General features: G+C 38.8%; 1 long non-coding RNA gene across 1 annotated transcript; it reads right to left on the bottom strand.

The window, feature by feature from the left end:
• Positions 1-289: 289 nt before the first annotated feature.
• On the bottom strand, positions 290-17,406 carry LOC118766404. Its single transcript, XR_005002340.1, has 3 exons — positions 17,396-17,406; positions 16,089-16,092; positions 290-422 (listed from the first exon to the last, which is right to left on the bottom strand). It is a non-coding gene; the product is annotated as an uncharacterized LOC118766404 (long non-coding RNA).
• Between the last annotated feature and the right edge of the window lie 1,709 nt (positions 17,407-19,115).

Here is a 19,115-nt window from a genome sequence, read left to right as displayed (position 1 = left end):
CTTTTCAGTTTTCCGCATACTTATCGTTGGAAAGATAGAAGCAAAATAAATAAATAAAATACTAAAGAGGGAGAAATATATTTTTAAAAAAAAGTGTTAATAAAATTTATATGATATTACAATTTTTTCTTTATTATGCGTGTGAAAAATAAAAGCGTTATTTCTACCAATAAGCAGCCAGAAAATAAAAAGAATTAAAAACTTTAAAATTCTGAATGAATGTCAAAGTGCAGCAAATAGAAAAGTTGATTTTTTTTCTTTCTTTATTTATTTTTAATGGCGCAGTTATTGTTTAAAGTTTGAGAACTTTTATGAATCTGGAACGAATTAAAAGAGGGGAGAAGGTTTGAGTTTAGTGGGCCATTCATGTTTTTTTTTCTATTTAATGTTGTCTTTTCATATTTTCAAGTCATTTAAAAAACCTAAGAAAAAAAAAAAGAATTAAAAAATAGAATTTATATATATACTTTCTAATTTTGACACGAAGCCAGCAATTTTATGGATTACATCCACCCAGTAATTGACAGGTTCTTTATTTTTCGTCTCCGAAAGGTAGATGATCTCCGCTGTTGAACAAGAGAATTCAGTTGTCCAGATTATGCTTGTGACAAGACAGTACCTCTTGAATTACAGGTAGAAATCACCCCGTGGGCTTACTATACAGATTTTCCCCTCCTCACAAGGCACGGATCAATTCGAAGCTATAGTTAATGATATCTGCGATGATATCGAACCCAAGACCTTGTGATTGCGAAGCGAACTTCCTACCCAATCAGTCACACTATATATCTCTTATGATTTACTCGTTTCAGTCATTAAACTGCGGCTATGCTGGGTCTTTTAGTCGAATGAATCGCCCCCATCCACTCCACAAAGCCTGGTACATATTTTATCATTCTTTTACCGAAGCGCTAAGTTACATACCAAAACCGGTTGTGAAGCGGTGGCGATATGTAACAGACAAAGACCACACACACAGACACACATACAACGGGATTCTTTCAGTTTCCGTCTACCAACTCCACTCACAGAGCTTTGGTTGGCCCGAATCTATAGTAGAGGACACTTGCCCAAAGAGTCACGCAGTGGGACCGAACCCAGAACCGTGTGGTAACGAGGCAAACTTACTACATTGCCAATCATGCACTTATATATGTATGTGGGTGTGTTAATAAGCGAAGCCTGTAATTCCAAGACCATCTTTGAGCAGACTTTTGGGGGAAATGTTGGTCTATCTATCAGTGGGTGGACGGCATAATTCAAATAAAGTAAAACGAATAATGAAAAGGAATAATGAATAAAAAGCAGACGATATTTTATCTATTAATAGACATAGCTGTTAAATTATTGCCATCTTCGTCATTTTTTTTTTTTTTTTTACATTTATAAAAACATTATTATTATTATTTGTAGTGTTATTGGTAATTCTTTCATTCTTTGCTGAAGCAAATCTATTGATTCGGCTATTTTTCGGCCTGACATGAAATCTATAGAAAAATTTATAATGAAATCAAAATGATTATATATATATATATATATGTGTGTGTGTGTGTGTGTGTGTGTGAAATAAGGAGACAAAAAATTGAAGGAAAAAAGACGTCTGCAAGAGGAAAAAAAATCTAAAATCAATTTTCTTATATAGGGACATTCTCGCGTGACGTACGTGACAGACACAAGTTATGGAATACCTAAAACTGTAAATCTTGAAAATTTACAAGAATTGTATTGATTTCATTTTTCACAGTAAAGTTTAACTACCCGGGCAAATATCAAACACAGAATTTTCACCTGGAATGTATGCTGAATTTTCTATTTTTTTTCTTTTCTTTTGAAGAGGATCCAAAAAGTCAGGCGTACGTGACACCGAACAAAACGACTCGATCTTTTCATCCGAGACTAACTGCTAATTCTTCTGGATGTTATCCAGAGCAACAGGGAGTTTATTTACATTGGAATTTCAAAAAAAATTTTAATAAAATTTGCTGGACAACAATGTCTGTGGGCCCCAAAATGGATGTGACATTTTCAAGACATATTTTCTATATCTTCCACTCAAAGACCACAAAGCCAATTTAAGCAGAAACCCCAAATGTAAACTAATCAACTTAAAGTCCCTTATCTTCCAAATAGAGTAGATCTGCAAGAAATTGTCCCAGTAACTAACTATATCTGGTTGAAAACGAAACATTCCAACAGATCTTCAGGTAAATGGCGATTTTACTAGGAATTCTAAATATTTTTGAAGACCGTTGGAAAAAAAAAATTTTAGGACAATAAAAATAAGAAAAAAGTGGAAATTTTACTGGTGAGTATGTTACATAATAAGGCACAAAAAGAAAATGACTCTCTCCAGACACAACAGAATTTTAGGTTTAATTTTCATGAAAATGGCCCATAATTTTATAACGAAACGAAAACTTTGGAAATGGTTTGGAAACTGAAGCACCATTGCCTGCTTATCTTCTCGAAAATTCTAGCAGCGGAATACTTTTACAACAGAAAAAGAAACTGTGGGAGGTTTTATATCACCACTTAATATTGATCTATATGTTACTAGCAGAAAGGCCATGCGTTGCTCGGATTTGTAAGGGAAATAACTATATAAGCATTTTTAGAGAGTTATAGCCAAAAAATAGCATATATAGTAGTTTTGACTTTAAGAGTCCCTCCTAGCGTGTGGCATTTATGTGTAGTAATGCTCTCTATGTAATATAAATAAATATATTTAAGTGAAAAAGATTGGTGAATTTTTTCTCTTATGAGGTTTTTCACGCTGCCTACTTGATAAATTCTTATAAAGATTTTATCCTATTCTAAAATTATATACATATACTAGCAGTATCGCCCGGCGTTGCTCGGGTTTGTAAGGGAAATAACTATATAAGCATTTTTAGAGAGTTATAGCCAAAAAATAGCAAAAAAATGCATGAAAAATGGAAAAAAAATGGTAAATTTTTTTTTAATCGTTGACTCATCGTAGACATTTTTAGAGAGTTACTTCCCTTATATAATAGCGAAAAAATGCATTGAAATGGAAAAAATGGTAAAAATTTTTTTAAAATCGTAGACTCATCGTAGACGCGCGCTAATACCCAGAAGGGCTCGATATGAATCACGACTATAAGATACCCGCTTTTGGTTAGACTACTCTGCAAAATGTGGGAGTAGTTAGGAATCTAAATCGTAGGAGACAGACAGCACACAACCTCACTTTTATATATAAAGATTTACGTCCGTAATGAGAAAAGACATTCTAGCTATCAGAACAGGAAGAGGGAAGAAAATGGTCATGGAATTAAGCGGGGGTGGGAAAATATTTAAAAATTTGAAATTCTGGAAAGAAAACTTCTTTCAGGAACATAAGTACCATTGTACGAAACATAGGAATACATAAAAAATTTTTAAATCCTCTCAATTCCTTATTTTTTTCTTCCTTCCTCCAAGAAGTAATTAGAGCAATTTCGAAACTCCAGTGAAATACGTTTTAATGACTTCTACTCATGGAGAAAGACGTGAAGGCCAAAGTTAAACTTCCTGCTAATAAATATTCTTTCACTAGTTCATGACTGAATGATAGGAAGCGATAGAAACTCTAGGCGAAGGTAAAAAATATGTAGACCCAGGATTTAGGGTTAGGGGTAAGGTTTAGGGTTTTTGTTGCACCGAAAACGGGTGGTAAAGAACACGTACACCATTCGTTTTCGGCGCATTAAAAACCCAAACCCTACTCCTAACCCTAAAACTTCGGGTTACGTATTCTTTACCTCCGCCAAACTCTAAATTAATTCGGTATCTTGCAGCTATTTTAATTGTGTCTCCAAGAGTTGAGACCGAAAGGTAATAACATCATGTTGCTGAAGCATGGAACAAACTCCCTCCATCAGTTGTTTGTTACCGAGACATTGCATCTTTTAAAACCTCCATGCTTCCTGAAATTCGCCCAAACTACACCTGATATCGCCCTCCATATATGCATGCACACATATATACCTATTTGTTTACTACCCACAAGGGGCTACACACACAGAGAGAGGACAAAGGACAGACACACGGATTAAGTCGATTACATCGACCCCAGTGCGTAACTGGTACTTAATTTATCAAACCCAAAAGGATGAAAGGCAAAGTGGACCTCGGCGGAATTTGAACTCAGAACGTAACGCAGCATTTCGCCCGTCGTGCTAACGATTCTGCCACATACATACCATGACTCCTACACTGTTCAGTCTCCTGACCTTTGTACATAATTCTATGTACTGCACATGCACCTTTGATGAGTCGTGGTGCACCTGAGCACCATACACAATAATTTCATTATTATTATTATTTTAAAATATTGTTGGGGTCGACTATGTTTTTAGTCCTTTCAAGAGTAAGTGGGATGCGTTTATGAAATAACTTACCAAAGAAGCTGCTTCGATGTCCGTGAAATCGATTGCCACAGTCTTTTCCAAAATTAATGAGCTTCGAGTGTTGACTGGCAACTCTTAAAGAGCAAAAGGTTTTGTGGCGAGGCGAGGAGCGGAGGAAGACATTCGCAGAGGAAAACGAAAGTGAAGAAATAAAGAATAAAATGCCATCTAGTGCTCAATGTTAGTAACATGTAGTGAAACAGGAGGGGATAATTACAACACTCTTTATTTTTGCTACGCCCATGCTGGGGCACCGCCTCGGAGGGTTTTACGTCGAACGAACCGCTCCCAATACACATAACTATTTTTTTTTTAAGTCTTGGGTACTACAAGCGAACAGGGGTCCGGTGCGCGCACTCGCGCTTCCGCGCTAGCTAGTCGTAAGTAGTCGATCCTACAACGACTTGCGCGTATGTTTGTATTTCAAGGCTGAATACACATCAAAGGAAATGAAATAATATTTTTCGAACAAAGTAAATAATTTTTTAAACTAAGCAAATAAATTATTTTTATAAACAAACTAAGGTTAAGGTCAGGGTTAGGGTTAAAAAGTCGTTGTAGGATCGACTACTTACGACTAGCTAACGCGGATGCGCGAGTGCGCGCACCGGGACCACTGTTCGCTAGTAGTACCAAGTCTTGTACTTATTCTATCAGTTACTTTTTGCCAAACTACAATGTGACGGGGACGCAAACAAACCAACACAGTTTGTTAAACTGTGATGGGAGACAAACTCAGATACACACACAAATAGACACGCACACAAACTTTAGTTTCAGCCATTGGACTGCGGCCATGCTGGATCACCGCCTTGAAGGGTTTAGTCGAACAAATCGACTTCCGTAGTTATTTTTCAAAGTCTGGTATTCATTCTGTCAGTCTCTTTTTGCCAAACCGTTGTGTTACGGGGACATAAATAAACCAACACCAATTGTCAGTCGGTGTAAGGACAAACTTAACCCATAAAGCACTGGGATTTGCACTTACATAGCATGGACTGTTGAGCACATTTTATGAAAATGAGACTACCATGCACATATTAAAAAGCAAAAAATAGTTAAAATATCTTCTTAGTATATTAATGGTGTCAAGTTTTACATCATCTGAAAAGCCGTTAGTTGAACTATTAGCTCTCTTGCATTCTGAGGGGCATCTGAGCGTTTGCGTGACATCAGAACCCCAACAAACGCTCATAAAATAAATGCATCTATCCGGGTCACGATCGTGGCCCGTTGCACTTTATGTGTTAAAGCAGTGGTTTTCAACCAGGGTTCCGCCAGTACAGTGCAGGGATTCCGCAAGAAGTTACAAAACAACTAAAATCGGCAGTAATTTTTAATTTTCCTGTGCAGATATGTGTGCATAAGACCATTAAATTATTGCACAGGGGTTGCTCGAGCCAGTGGAATGTTTCCTTGGGGTTCCGCTCCAGCAAAAAGTTTGAAAAGCACTGTGTTAAAGACACACACACGTGTCTGTGTATTGGTTTTCCGTACAGTTTCTGTCCACCACATCCATTCACGAGGCTTTAGTTGGCCTGAGGCTATAGTAGAAGACACTTACCCAAAGTGTCGTGTTGTGATATTAAGCCTAAGACCACATTACGAACTTCTTGCCTTCATCATCATTCAGTTCAGCATCATTGACCAAAATTATTTAAACCCATGTCAACAATCAATTTATTTCGCCGAACTAAGGGAAAAAAAACTGGAAGAGGGCACTTTCCTATGTCTTAGGTATAGCAGAGTAATCAGGGATTTTTGTGTAAGGTTTACCCTGAATTACCCGAAGTAGACTGCCTCGCTATTGGAGATTCTAATTATTAATTACTAGCAGTATCGCCCGGCGTTGCTCGGATTTGTAAGGGAAATAACTATATAAGCATTTTTAGAGTTATAACAAAAAAAATAGCAAAAAAATGCATTAAAAATGGAAAAAAAATGATGGTAAATTTTTTTTAATCGTAGACTCATCGTAGACATTTTTAGAGAGTTACTTCCCTTATATAATAGCGAAAAAATGCATTAAAATGGAAAAAAATGATGGTAAAATTTTTTTAATCGTAGACTCATCGTAGACGCGCGCTAATACCCAGAAGGGCTCGATATGAATGACGACTATAAGATACCCGGTTTTGGTTACACTGCACCGCAAAATGTGGGAGTAGTTAGGAATCTAAATCGTAGGAGACAGACAGCACACAACCTCACTTTTATATATAAAGATTTATTAATTTAATTTCTATTATTTATCCTTTGTTATATCTTTTAATGCGCTAGTGACTCCCTATGATCGCTGTAAACCACCCCCATTATTTATTTTGTTTTTGCATTGTGTCGTAACTCGCCCTTTGATATTTTCCTCTGTGTCTTGGGCCCTTGAGGCCAATAAGAAAAAAGAAATCCGTTATTGTTGTTGTTGTAATTATGGTTACAAACATATTACATGTTAGCCAAACGACATTTAAAGAGGAGAAATGTCGTTATTTGTCCCTCCTTACCTGCACTAATTAGATCAAGTGTTACTTTTATTATTTACTAGAAGAGAAACACCGCCCCAATCTCTTCTTCCCAAACAAGAAGCCTCTTGAATTACCGAAAACGCAGATAAGCATTCTTTCGGTTTAGGAGCACAAAGTGAAAATTCAGACATTGATGCTATTCGACAATGTCCAGAAAAAAATATCGAACAAACATCCAACCCAGTTTCCATCCATGAATTTTCTTAGGATTCTACTTTCAACAATAGACATTACGAATATATTCTAAAAGCAATAAAAAAAGGTTTTTCAAATAATCAATTTCCCAACAATTTTCTTTTCTTTCTTTCTTTCTCTCTTTCTTTTTCCTTTTCTTTCTTTCTTTCCTTTCTTTCTTTTTCTTTTCTTTCTTTCTTTCTTTCTTCTTTCTTTCTTTCTTCTTCCTTTCTTTCTTCTTTTCCTTTCTTTCTTTTTCCTTTTCTTTCTTTCTTTCTTTCTTTCTTTTTCCTTTCTTTCTTCCTTTCCTTTCTTTCTCCTTTCTTTCTCTCTTTCTTTTTCCTTTCTTTTCCTTTCTTTCTTTCTTCTTTCTTCTTTCTTTCTTTCTTTCTTTCTTTCTTTCTTTCTTTCCGTCTCTCTTTCTTTCTTTCTTTCTTTCTCAAATTATATTTGGATTCCATGTTTACAAATTACAAAAAGATTACAATTCTGAGAGAGAAAAAAATAAATCTCTTTTTCTTTTTTTCGAAATTCATGTCTTTTCAAAATTTCAATGCTGATTACTTACGATAATCCTCCCCCCCCGCCCACTTTATTATCATAAATCAAAAGAATGCCGTTCGCGAATGATTCATCTAGAACTGCATAATTCAATGTAACCATTAACAAAAAAAAAAAAAAAGCGGTAACATGATATGAAAGAAATTTGGCTGCTATTTCTAGTAGATCGGCTGGTCGCGTTGTGACTTTAAAAAAAAAATTTATTTCTATATACCGTATTTGGCACAGCACAATTTTTCCAAAATAAGTCTACCCCCGCCCCAGTTGTCCTATTTGCGAATTTTGGGTCTACATTACAAGCTTCAAATGCATTAAGAACTTTTCCCCCAGAATATGAGCTTCTGAAATTGGCTACATCAATATATCCATAGTTTTTTTTTATATCATCAAACCACTGTAGCTGTTTTTACTGTTATTGTTTAGTTTCAGTTGAGCCCTAAATTATGCTCAGATTGTGGACTACGAACAAAAATATACCGATTCCATAACGTCTTCACCAGAAGTAGACACTCATTCTTTGGCCAGTCGTTTTTGCCGTTGGTCGACGGTATTGTGGAGACAGAAGGCGGCGAGCTGGCAGAATCGTTAGCACGCCGGGCGAAATGCTTAGCGGTATTTCGTCCGCCGTTACGTTGTGAGTTCAAATTCCACCGAGGTCGACTTTGCCTTTCATCCTTTCGGGGTCGATAAATTAAGTACCAGTTATGCACTGGGGTCGATGTAATCGACTTAATACCTATGTCTGTCCTTGTTTGTCCCCTCTATGTTTAGCCCCTTGTGGGTAATAAAAGAAATAGGTATTGTGGAGACTGACTTTCACTACTTCTGCTGTACCTGGGCTGTTTCCAGAAGCGAGTAACTTGCCCCCAAGCACTCTTATCACCTCTTCACTCATGAATTCGTCACAATGGAGAGACGAATCAATATGTAGGGGATGCCAAATATTTCTTATGTCCTTTCCGCTGGATTTTCTCTAAGCGTTTACTCATTCTTTAATCGCATCCTTAAAAGTTCATCAAATCATTATTTCTAATTTAAGTACAAGGCCTAAAAATGTTGAGTGAAAGGGGAGCACTAGATCGTAGCGATTGCAGTACATGACTGTCACTATGTTTCATCGACCCCCGGGAATGATGAAAGGAACAGTTGACCGCGGTAGGATTTGAACTCAGAACGTAAATAAGGAGTCGGAACAACTCTCACAAGGCATTCTAACGATTCTACCAGCCTCGCTATATTTAGCATAATTGTTTCTTGGGTCTTCGTAGTTTCTGATTTAAGCACAAGGCCAGCGATTCTGAAGAGAGAAGGTCAGAGTTAAACTCGGCGGGATCTAAACTCAGAATGTAAAGAGCCGGAACAAATATCCCTATGACGTTTTTCCGGTGCTTTAACAATTCTGACGATTTGCCGCCTTTTATAACTGTTTCAATTTTTGGCTCAAGATCAACAATTGTAGCTAGGGTTTAGTTGATACCTTCGACTCCAGTACTCGACCGATTCTTATATTTTTTTAATCGCAATGGGTGAAAGGCAAAGTCGACCGGCACTATTTAATCACAGAGATCCCGGTTCATCTACGTAACGATGTTATACAGTGCACATTCGTTAAGGTTAGTTTTAGGGCTAGGTAGGTTTGAGGTTAGGGTTAGTTTTTAAAGGCAGGATTACGTAGATACGTGGGGACCTCTGTATTTAAGTAGTACCGTTAAGGGACCTCTGTATTTAAATAGCAGACAAACGGATTAAGTCGATTATATTGACCCCAGTGCGTAACTGGTACTTATGTAATCGACCCCGAAAGGATGAAAGGCAAAGTCGACCTCAGCGGATTTTGAACTCAGAACGTTGCGGCAGACGAAATACCGCTAAGCATTTTGTCTGGTGTGCTAACGATTCTGCCAGCTCACCGTTTTTGTTCTCCTTTATAAGAAAAAAATAAATTCTCATTTTGCCACAAGGCCAGCAATGTTGAGGGGAAGTCGTATACCCCAACCTCAATATTTGACTGGTACTTTATTTTATCAATGCAGAAAAGATGATTGGCAAAGTCAACCTCGGTGCAATTTGATCTCAGAAAGTAAAGAACCGAATAATTCTTTCGGCGAAAGTAAAGAATACACATACCCGGTGGTTAGGGTTAGGGTTTTTGTTCGCCAATTCTTTCTACTATAGGAACAACGCCTGAAATCTTCGGAGGGAAAACGGCCTCTCGATTACATCGACCCGAGTGCTCAACTGGTACTTTATCTTATCGACTTGGGAAAGATGAAAGGCAAAGCCAACCCCAACGGAAATTGAACTCAGAGCCAGAAGAAATACCGCTAAGCTTTTAAGAATCGGAAGAAATACCGCTAAGCTTTTAAGAATCGGAAGAAATACCGCTAAGCATTTTGTCCAACGTCCTAATGATTCTGCCAAATGATAAAACATTTGAAGAGAATTTATTAGGATTTTCCAAAGACTTATAAGTCTTGTTAGTTTAATCAAAGTGCGTCTGTTTGTACAGGTTTAGTAGCAACTTTATTCTGAGCAAATAAATAAATGTAACCCGAAGTAACTTTAAACGTAAACAAAATCCACCCTTGCTTATCTAATAATCCATCTGATAAGTTGGAACGATTTCAAATTAGAAATTCAACATATATTATTTATTCCGTCGCAAAACTGCTGAAAATTCCAAGTCGAGGATATCCATTTTCCTAAATGGTATCAGAGACGATAAATCTTGTACTTTCCAAAACTTTCAAGATGAGAATATTGTTTGATAATATGGAGTGTAAGATGGCGACGGCGGCAGCAGCAATGGTGTTGGTGGTGGTGGTGGTAGTGATGATGCTGTTGGAGGGGAGGAGAAAGTGTACGGAACTAGGATGGAAGCTTTAGGTGGTTGTACAGCCTGCTAGAAATAGCAGTCAAATCTTTCTGTTGGCTGTACATTGAGCCAGGGTCATAATGGGTGGGTGTGCCACCTGGGGCAAATCTTGCGTTTGCTGCCCTTGCCAAGCCAATGCAACCAATATGAGCTTGTACAGCAAGCCTAAAAGAGCTGCCCCTATAAAAGCACCACCTGGGGCAGACTCGCTTTGCAAGGCTACTGAATTGTGCATCTTTTCTCCTAACCCTACAATGAGCACCCCATTTTCCTCACCCTACACACTTCTTCCAGACCTACAATGAACATCCCCCACTCCTGTCCTACAACCCTAACCCCTTCTCCCAGCCCTATAACATGCACCCACTTCTCATAGCCCAACAACATATAACCCTTTCCACCAGCCCTGCAATGTGTCCTTTCCTCCAGCCCTACAATGAGTTCCCTCTTCACCCAGTCCTACATTGTGCACTTCCTCAGTGAGTTTTCCTATAGGTGTAAGTGTAGAGTGTGATAAGAAGCTTCTTTCCAAACCACATGGTTCTGGGTTCAGTCCCACTGCATGGCACCTTTGACAAGTGTCTTCTGCGATAGCTTCGAGCTGACCAAAGCCCTGTGAGTGGAAACTAAAAGAAGCCTGTAATGTGTGTGTGTGTTTGCCTTTGTGTCTGTATTTGTTTCTCCATCACTGCTTGAGACCCAATATTGATGTGTTTGCAAGGCAGCGAGCTGGCAGAATCGTTAGCACGCTGGGCAAAATGCTTAGCGGTATTTCGTCTGACGTTACGTTCTGAGTTCAAATTCTGCCGAGGTCAACTTTGCCTTTTATTCTTTTGGGGGTCAATAAATTAAGTATCAGTTACGCATTGGGGTCGATGTAATTGACTTAATCCATTTGTCTGTCTTTGTTTGTCCCCTCTTGTGTAGCCCCTTATGGGCAGTAAAGAAATAAGAAATGTTAGCACAGCGGGCGAAATGATTGGTGGTATTTTGTCTGTCTTTACATTCTGAGTTTAAACTCCACCGAGGTCGACTTTGCCTTTCATCCTTTCGGGGTCAATAAATTAAGTACCAGCTGCATACATAATTTTGCCCCCACCCCCAAATTTCAGGCCTTGTGCCTAGAGTAGAAAAGAATATTGGTGTGTTTGCGTCTCTATAACTTAGTGGTTCGGCAAAAGTGATCAAGAGAATAAGTACCAGGTTTGAAAAAAAAAGAAAAAACTAAGTACCAAGGTCAATTCATTCAACTAAAAGTACTTCAAGAAGGTGTTCCAGCATGGCCACATCTAATGATTGAAACAAATAAGATTAAAAAAATTCCTTCAACCATCAAACTTGAAAAATGCAATTTAAACTTTATAATTCACCTTCGCACAAGATGTCTAGTACTATTATCCTGTGTTTCACAAAGTGAATTTGTTTTCTTACAGAAGTTTCAATGGTTTGCACCAAATTATACGGGTGCTGATGTGCTATGTAGTAAGAAGTTTGCTTTTCAACCACATGGTTCCGGGTTCAGTCCCACTGCATGGCACCTTGGGCAAATGTCTTCTATTATATCTTCGGGCTGACCAAAGCCTTGTGAGTGGATTTGGTAGACCGAAACTGAAAGAAACCTGTTATATATATATATATTTAGAAGGTTTGGAGATGATGTACAGGTATTTTATATTAGAAGAAATGAGGTACTCAGAAATTTGGATGGTTTTATATTTACAGATATTTATTTGTATATTACATGTTTTTATACATCATATAACTTATATCATATATCATATATCATATATTAGTGCTTTCGCCCATTCTAGTGGGGTTTTCAAATATATATATATTCTCTTTTATCTTTTATCTTTTACTTGTTTCAGTCATTTGACTGCGGCCATGCTGGAGCACTGCCTTTAATCGAGCAACTCGACCCCGGTACTTATTCTTTTGTAAGCCCAGTACTTATTCTATCGGTCTCTTTTGTCGAACCGCTAAGTAACGGGGACATAAACACACCAGCATCGGTTGTCAAGCAATGCTAGGGGGACAAACACAAACACACACACGCATATATATATACATATATACGACGGGCTTCTTTCAGTTTCCGTTTACCAAATCCACTCACAAGGCTTTGGTCGGCTCGAGGCTATAGTAGAAGACACTTGCCCAAGGTGCCACGCTGTGGGACTGAATCCGGAACCATGTAATTGGTAAACAAGCTACTTACCACACAGCCACTCCTGCGTCTATACACATATAGACATGGCTATGCGGTAAGAAGCTTGCTTCCCAACCACATGGTTCCAGGTTCAGTCCCACTGCGTGGCACCTTGGGAGAGTGTCTTCCATTGAACAAAGCCTTGTGAGTGGATTTGGTTGATGGAAACTGAAATAAGCCCTCATATATATGTGTGTGTGTGTCTGTGTTTGTCTTTCAGCACTGCTTGACAATCGGTGTTGGTGTGTTTATGTCCCCCTAACTTAGTAGTTTGGGAAAAAGAGATTGATAGAATAAGTACTGCGGTCAATTCATTCAACTGAAATTCTTCAGGGTTGTGCCCCAGCATGGCCGCAGTCTAATGACTGAAACGAGTTAAAGAATCAAAGAATAAAATCCTGTGACAGGTCATATGACCACAGGACCCTCATAGTCATCTTGACACCACCCCAAACCTGCCCTTCATTCTCCTCTCCCACATTCACATTTGAAATGGCACACTGAAAAGGTTTTCTAGAAGTTAACACTAAGCAACAGACTTATTTAATACAATTTGCATTCAACACTTCACCAAACATGGACCAATTTCTGTTAGTCATAAGACTTTGTCTTGTGACATTAAGCATCAGTCTGGTAAGTGTGAATTGATGACATAATAGTCACACCCTAATTACAGCCAATTAGCATTTAATATTTACCAAGTTATTAAGGCATCGAGCTGGCAGAATCATTAGCACGCCGGACGAAATGCTTAGCAGTATTTCATCTGCCGCTACATTCTGAGTTCAAATTCTGCCGAGGTTGACTTTGCCTTTCATCCTTTCGGGGTCGATTAAATAAGTACCAGTTATGCACTGGGGTCGATATAATCGACTTAATCCATTTGTCTGTCCTTGTTTGTCCTCTCTGTGTTTAGCCCCTTGTGGGTAGTAAAGAAATAGGTATTTTGTCTGTCTTTACGTTCTGAGTTCAAATTCCTCCGAGGTCGACTTTGCCTTTCATCCTTTCGGGGTCAATAAATTAAGTACCAGTTGTGTACTGGAGTCGATCTAATCGATTAGCCCCCTCCCCAAAAATTTTGGTCCTTGCGCCTAGAGTAGAAAAAAATATTTACGAAGTTAAGGCAGTAAGTTGGCAGAACCATTAGCATGCTTAGCAACACTTCATTTGTCTTCACACCCAGAGTTCAAATCCTGCTGAGGTCAATTTTGCTTTTTATCCTTTTGGGGTCAATAAAATAAGTGCCAGTTGGACACTGGGGCTAATCAAAATGAGTTACCCTTCCCCCCAAATTGTTGGCCTTGTGTCAGAATTTGAAACCAATATTTAGTAAGCCCTGGGTTACAAGTTTTTAATAAATATTGTTAATTCTATAAACATAACTGTCTCTGCAAGGGCCAGTTCTAATAAAAGAGAATGAGTAACAACAATAGTTTACTAGGTGGGACACATGCTCCATATGGAGGGCACTAAGATTTCTACAGCTGTGAGTGGCATTGAGCTGAATGTAGATGCTGGTGAAGAGGGCACCTAAAACTCTGTTACAAGAGTGTCATCAAACACCAGCAGCATCATGCAATCTGGAGTTGTCAGCTTTTATGGGTTTGGTGTGTAAGCCTGTATAGGAGGAGAGAGCATTAGGGCAGTAAACACTTCTTCATACACACTCTGGCTACATCACCATCAAACCCTTTCCCTATGAAATAGGTGGCTTGATTATGACTGCAAGAGAAACTGACTGCAAACATAGGTGGAGGGCTATAAAGAAAGAAATAAAAATTGCAGAGTCGAAGTGAATAAAACAAGAAGAAAAGAGAGAAAAAAGAACTAAATCAACATCACCACACCAGAACTACAGACAATATTCTTCAGACCTTTGGTTAGAGTTGTGCCAGCACCTTTGGGCCACAATCCAGAGAAAAAGGGCAAAACATCATTGATAAATCTTTTATTCGTACTCCTAGAAGTTTCACTTTTGTAGTATTCAGAGAGATTTACATGTGCTCCTTCTCAGCACCTTATCCTGAACAAAGTGTTACTAACTTTGCAGTTGATTTGTGGATTTGTGACATATTCCACACAGTTCCTTTGACAGGTGTCATTATCAAAGGAATAAGGTTTACAGATAATGACATTAAAGGATCTAACTGTCATTTCAAAGCTCTGATGTTAAGATTAATTGCTCAGAGGGAAATGACATTGAAAACACAGGTAGATCCATTATACCTTTTATGGCAGAAATCACATATTCCACTCAAAATTTCACTACCCTTAATTGCAGATGGCAGTTTTATATACTAAACTATCTTTTGTTGAGGAATATCATGTTTGAAGCTATTTTTTTTTGTTGAGACATGTCAAGTTTATTGAGGCAATGTGGCTTGCCAAAAATACCAGCTCCATTTTTTTGGTAGATATTTAACATTATTACTGGAATAACCATGAAATTTAATTTGTCAAAGGGTTAAATTTATTATCTGTATGTCTCACTCCTTTGACAACCCCACATATCAACTACAATGTTGATAAAGGTCTGAGTACTTTTTGTGTTTTCCATTTTAAAAACGAAAAAAAAAAATATCAACATAAAAAATGTTTTTTTTTTCTTAAAAAAATCATTGGATTGTGTACCAGATAAGGTGCCTGAAAGGAGCATGCGTAGATCTCCCTGGATCTTATATAGGTGAAACTTCTAAAAGTATTAGTGAAAGATTCGGGGATCATTGGAACAGCTATGTCAAAAAAAGACCAACCATATTTTTATACCAGCATGAGGAAGTTTTTTCATAAAATTTGGGAAGAAACAATTTTTTCCTCCGACAAAATCATTCTTTGTTATAAACGTCTTCCAAGAAGTTTTCCATCAACAGAATGTCATTCATAAGACTTTAGTTCATCTGATTTTCTGGTAATGGGACACTTGCACAAGATCCATACCTGGAGGCCTTTTTGTTGAGAAGTGAACTTCTTCCCCTCTGGTTCATATTGGGTTAGCAACTAAGTTCCAACGGTTTTTTTAAATTTGGAATTTATTGGGTTCTTAAATTTTGTAATCTATTTTTTTTGAGAATTCTATTTTTGAATCATTTTGGAATCTATTTTTTTCTAGTTAATTTTAGTTAATTTTTGTTTATTTTCAGCTCATTAAAATGGAATACCAAGTTAAGAAAAACGAGCATTTTCGACACCTCCTTCTTTTTGCTTTTAATCAAGGTTCTAAGGCCAGAAAAGCTGCTTGCGACATTTGTGCTGCATATGGAGAGGGTGCCATAGCTGATAGAACCACCCGTGATTGGTATGCCAAGTTCAAAAATGGAAATTTTGACCTCAACGACGCACCTCGTTCTGGCTGTCCAGTTGAGTTTGATGAAGAGCGATTAAATCGACTTTTGCATGAAAATTCTCGTCAAACGACAAGGGAACTGGCAGAGAAAATGGAATGCTCCCACTCTGCTATAGAGAAGCATCTTCACTTGATGGGAAAAGTTCAGAAGTATGGAGCATAGGTTCCGCATGCTTTAAGTGACAACAACAAAAATCAACGAGCCACAATCTCCGCTGGTTTGCTTGCTCGTCACCGCTCAACTCATGGACACAAGCAACGATTTCTTTACCGAATCGTTAATGGCGACGAAAAATGGTGCCTATACATCAATATGAAGCAGCGTAAGGAATGGTTTAGCCTCGGTAAACAAGCGACACCAAACGTGAAACAAGATCTTAAAACGATGTTGTGCGTGTGGTGGGACTGGGAAGGGATTATCCATTACGAATTGCTTGAACGGAACCAAACGGTAAACACGGAACTCTATGTTCAACAGATGGGATGGCTCAACACGGCTATTCAAGAGGAAAGACCTAATCGTCAACATGGAGTTCTGCTGCTGCACGACAACTCTTGCCCTCATATCGCCGATATGACCAAGGAAGCCATTCAAACACGGATTTCCACCTCTTTCCATCTCTTTCAAATGCTATGTGCAGAGTTTCATTCAATACTGATGCAGAATTGAGAGCTTGGTTGGATCAAATTTTCGAGTCGAAATCGGGTGGTTTTTACCAATGAGGTATTGAAAATCCTGTTGAATGTTGGGAAGAAGTTGTTAACAATTTCTAGAAGTGAATACATTATTGATTAATTAGTTGTTACTTTTTTATTAAACCTTTTAAAAAATTTTAATAAAAAAAAAAACAGCAGGAACTTAGTTGCCAACCTAATATTTGGTGTATTTTCATCCCTCTATCCATCCATCCATCCATCAATATCTCTCTCTTTCTTTCTTTCTTTCTTTCTTTCTTTCTTTCTTTCTTTCTTCTTTCTCTCTCTCTCTCTCTCTCTCTCTCTCTCTCTCTCTCTCTATATATATATATATATTATTTATATATGTTAATCCCATACAACGAAGGGCTTCTTGTGCTCAAACACTTTCCAGACCCTCGACCTAACCCTCAATCTGACGCTTCCACACTTCTTAGTCTGGTCAAACTTGTTCTCTCCCTGCTTCTCGTTCACGGGGGATTTTTACCAACAGGTCTTGGGAGTGGCCCGAGGGAACAAGAATGGGCTCCAACTATGCGAACCTGTTCGTTGGCTATGCTGGTGCTCAAATATTCTCAAGATTCACTGGTCCCACTCCCAAACTATACGGTCATTATATTGATGACTGTATCAGTGCGTCTTCACTCTCCTGCGAGCAACTAGACTCCTTCCTCTCTTTTGTTCAATCCTTCCATCCTGCCCTCGATTTCCCCCTGCACCATCTCTAACTCTTCTGTCGAATTTCTGTCAGCATACACCGCTCCACTCTCACTACCTCCATCATCTACAAACATACTGACTCACACTCCTACCTTGACGTCTCCTCCTCCCACTCTACCCATATGAAGCTCTCCATCTCCTATTCCTAATTCCTCCATCTGCGCAGGCTCTGCAGTAACAACCATGGTTTTGAGGCTCAATCTCAATTCATGGCTTACCACTTCGTCCTACGTGGATATCCCCTCACCACTATCCACACTGCCCTTGCCAGGACACGATCTGTGGACTGTGCCTCTGCTCTTTCTCCTTGCACCCACCCCTGCTTGTCTCCTGTTTCCCCTCACCTATCACCCCCGCCACCCTGCCCCTCCAACTTACTATTCTCCAAGACTTCCAGTAACTTCAGTCAGACCCCTCCATCTTGTACATCTTCTTCAACCTACCCCTTCCCTCCTTCAAATGAGCCCATAACCTGCATGACTTCCTGGTCCACAATATCTTCCCTAACCCCACTTCCCTGTCTGGCTCGTTCCCCTGCTCCCATCCACACTGTCACACTTGCCCCTACCTCTCCAACACCACCATCCTCTTAGGCACCCATCATCATTCTTATCACATCACTGACTCCTTTACCTGCATTTCTAGTAATGTCATATACTGCATCTTCTGCTCTCTCTGTCCTTTCCTGTACATTGGTCAAATGGGATGCTGCTTGGCTCACCGGTTCATGGAGCATCTTTGAGACATCAGACTTGACAATGACACCCTGGCCTCACACCATTTCTGCTCTACTGGTCATTTGCTACAACATCTGTCTGTGTTTGGATTATCTTTGCACAGGGGCCACCCAGACTCCTGCCTTCACCATGAACAAGAATTAATCTTCTCTCTTCATTCCTTTGCACCATATGGGCTTAGCTCACCTCCTCTCTTCATCTGCCACCAACCTCACATCCTCTCTTCATTTGACACCATCCCCACACCACTCCACACATGCTAGCACCAAACGCTTCTCAGCACCCACACGACACACCATCATCCACACACCCACACACAGTCTTCAATAGCCTCACAACATGTACCGCTATATGAGCAGCCACACACACACTGTTTAACTCAGTACACATACCACCCCCATCATGCACACTACCACACCCACACAAGTACATAATACCTGAACACAGGCTATACATACATATACATACAACACATGCAACATACAAAGTCAAAGATAATTCTCACCCACATACATACATACACCATACACATGTACACTGTTTGGTCACTGACACACACACACACACACATACACATGCATGTGTGCACACACTACGTTAAAAAGCACACATCAGCTGCTACACACAACACACACACGCAAACACATTACACACATTACACACACACACACACACATCAGAGTCACTTGCTCTTATTCACACATACATACTTACATACTCACACATATCATTCTCACATACACACTCATGCATGTGAACCTTCTCTTGTTGGGATCACTAGCACTTTATTATCTCCCTTCCATTCAACCTCTCTTTTTATTATTATCACCCTTTCTTTCAATCTCTTTATATACATATAGTGAGAG

This window comes from Octopus sinensis, linkage group LG15 (genome assembly GCF_006345805.1).
Source record: "Octopus sinensis linkage group LG15, ASM634580v1, whole genome shotgun sequence".
In the NCBI taxonomy this organism is placed as follows: Eukaryota; Metazoa; Mollusca; class Cephalopoda; order Octopoda; family Octopodidae; genus Octopus; species Octopus sinensis.
The sequence above is the reverse complement of the archived record's forward strand: the minus strand, read 5'-3'. Positions and strand labels throughout refer to the sequence as shown.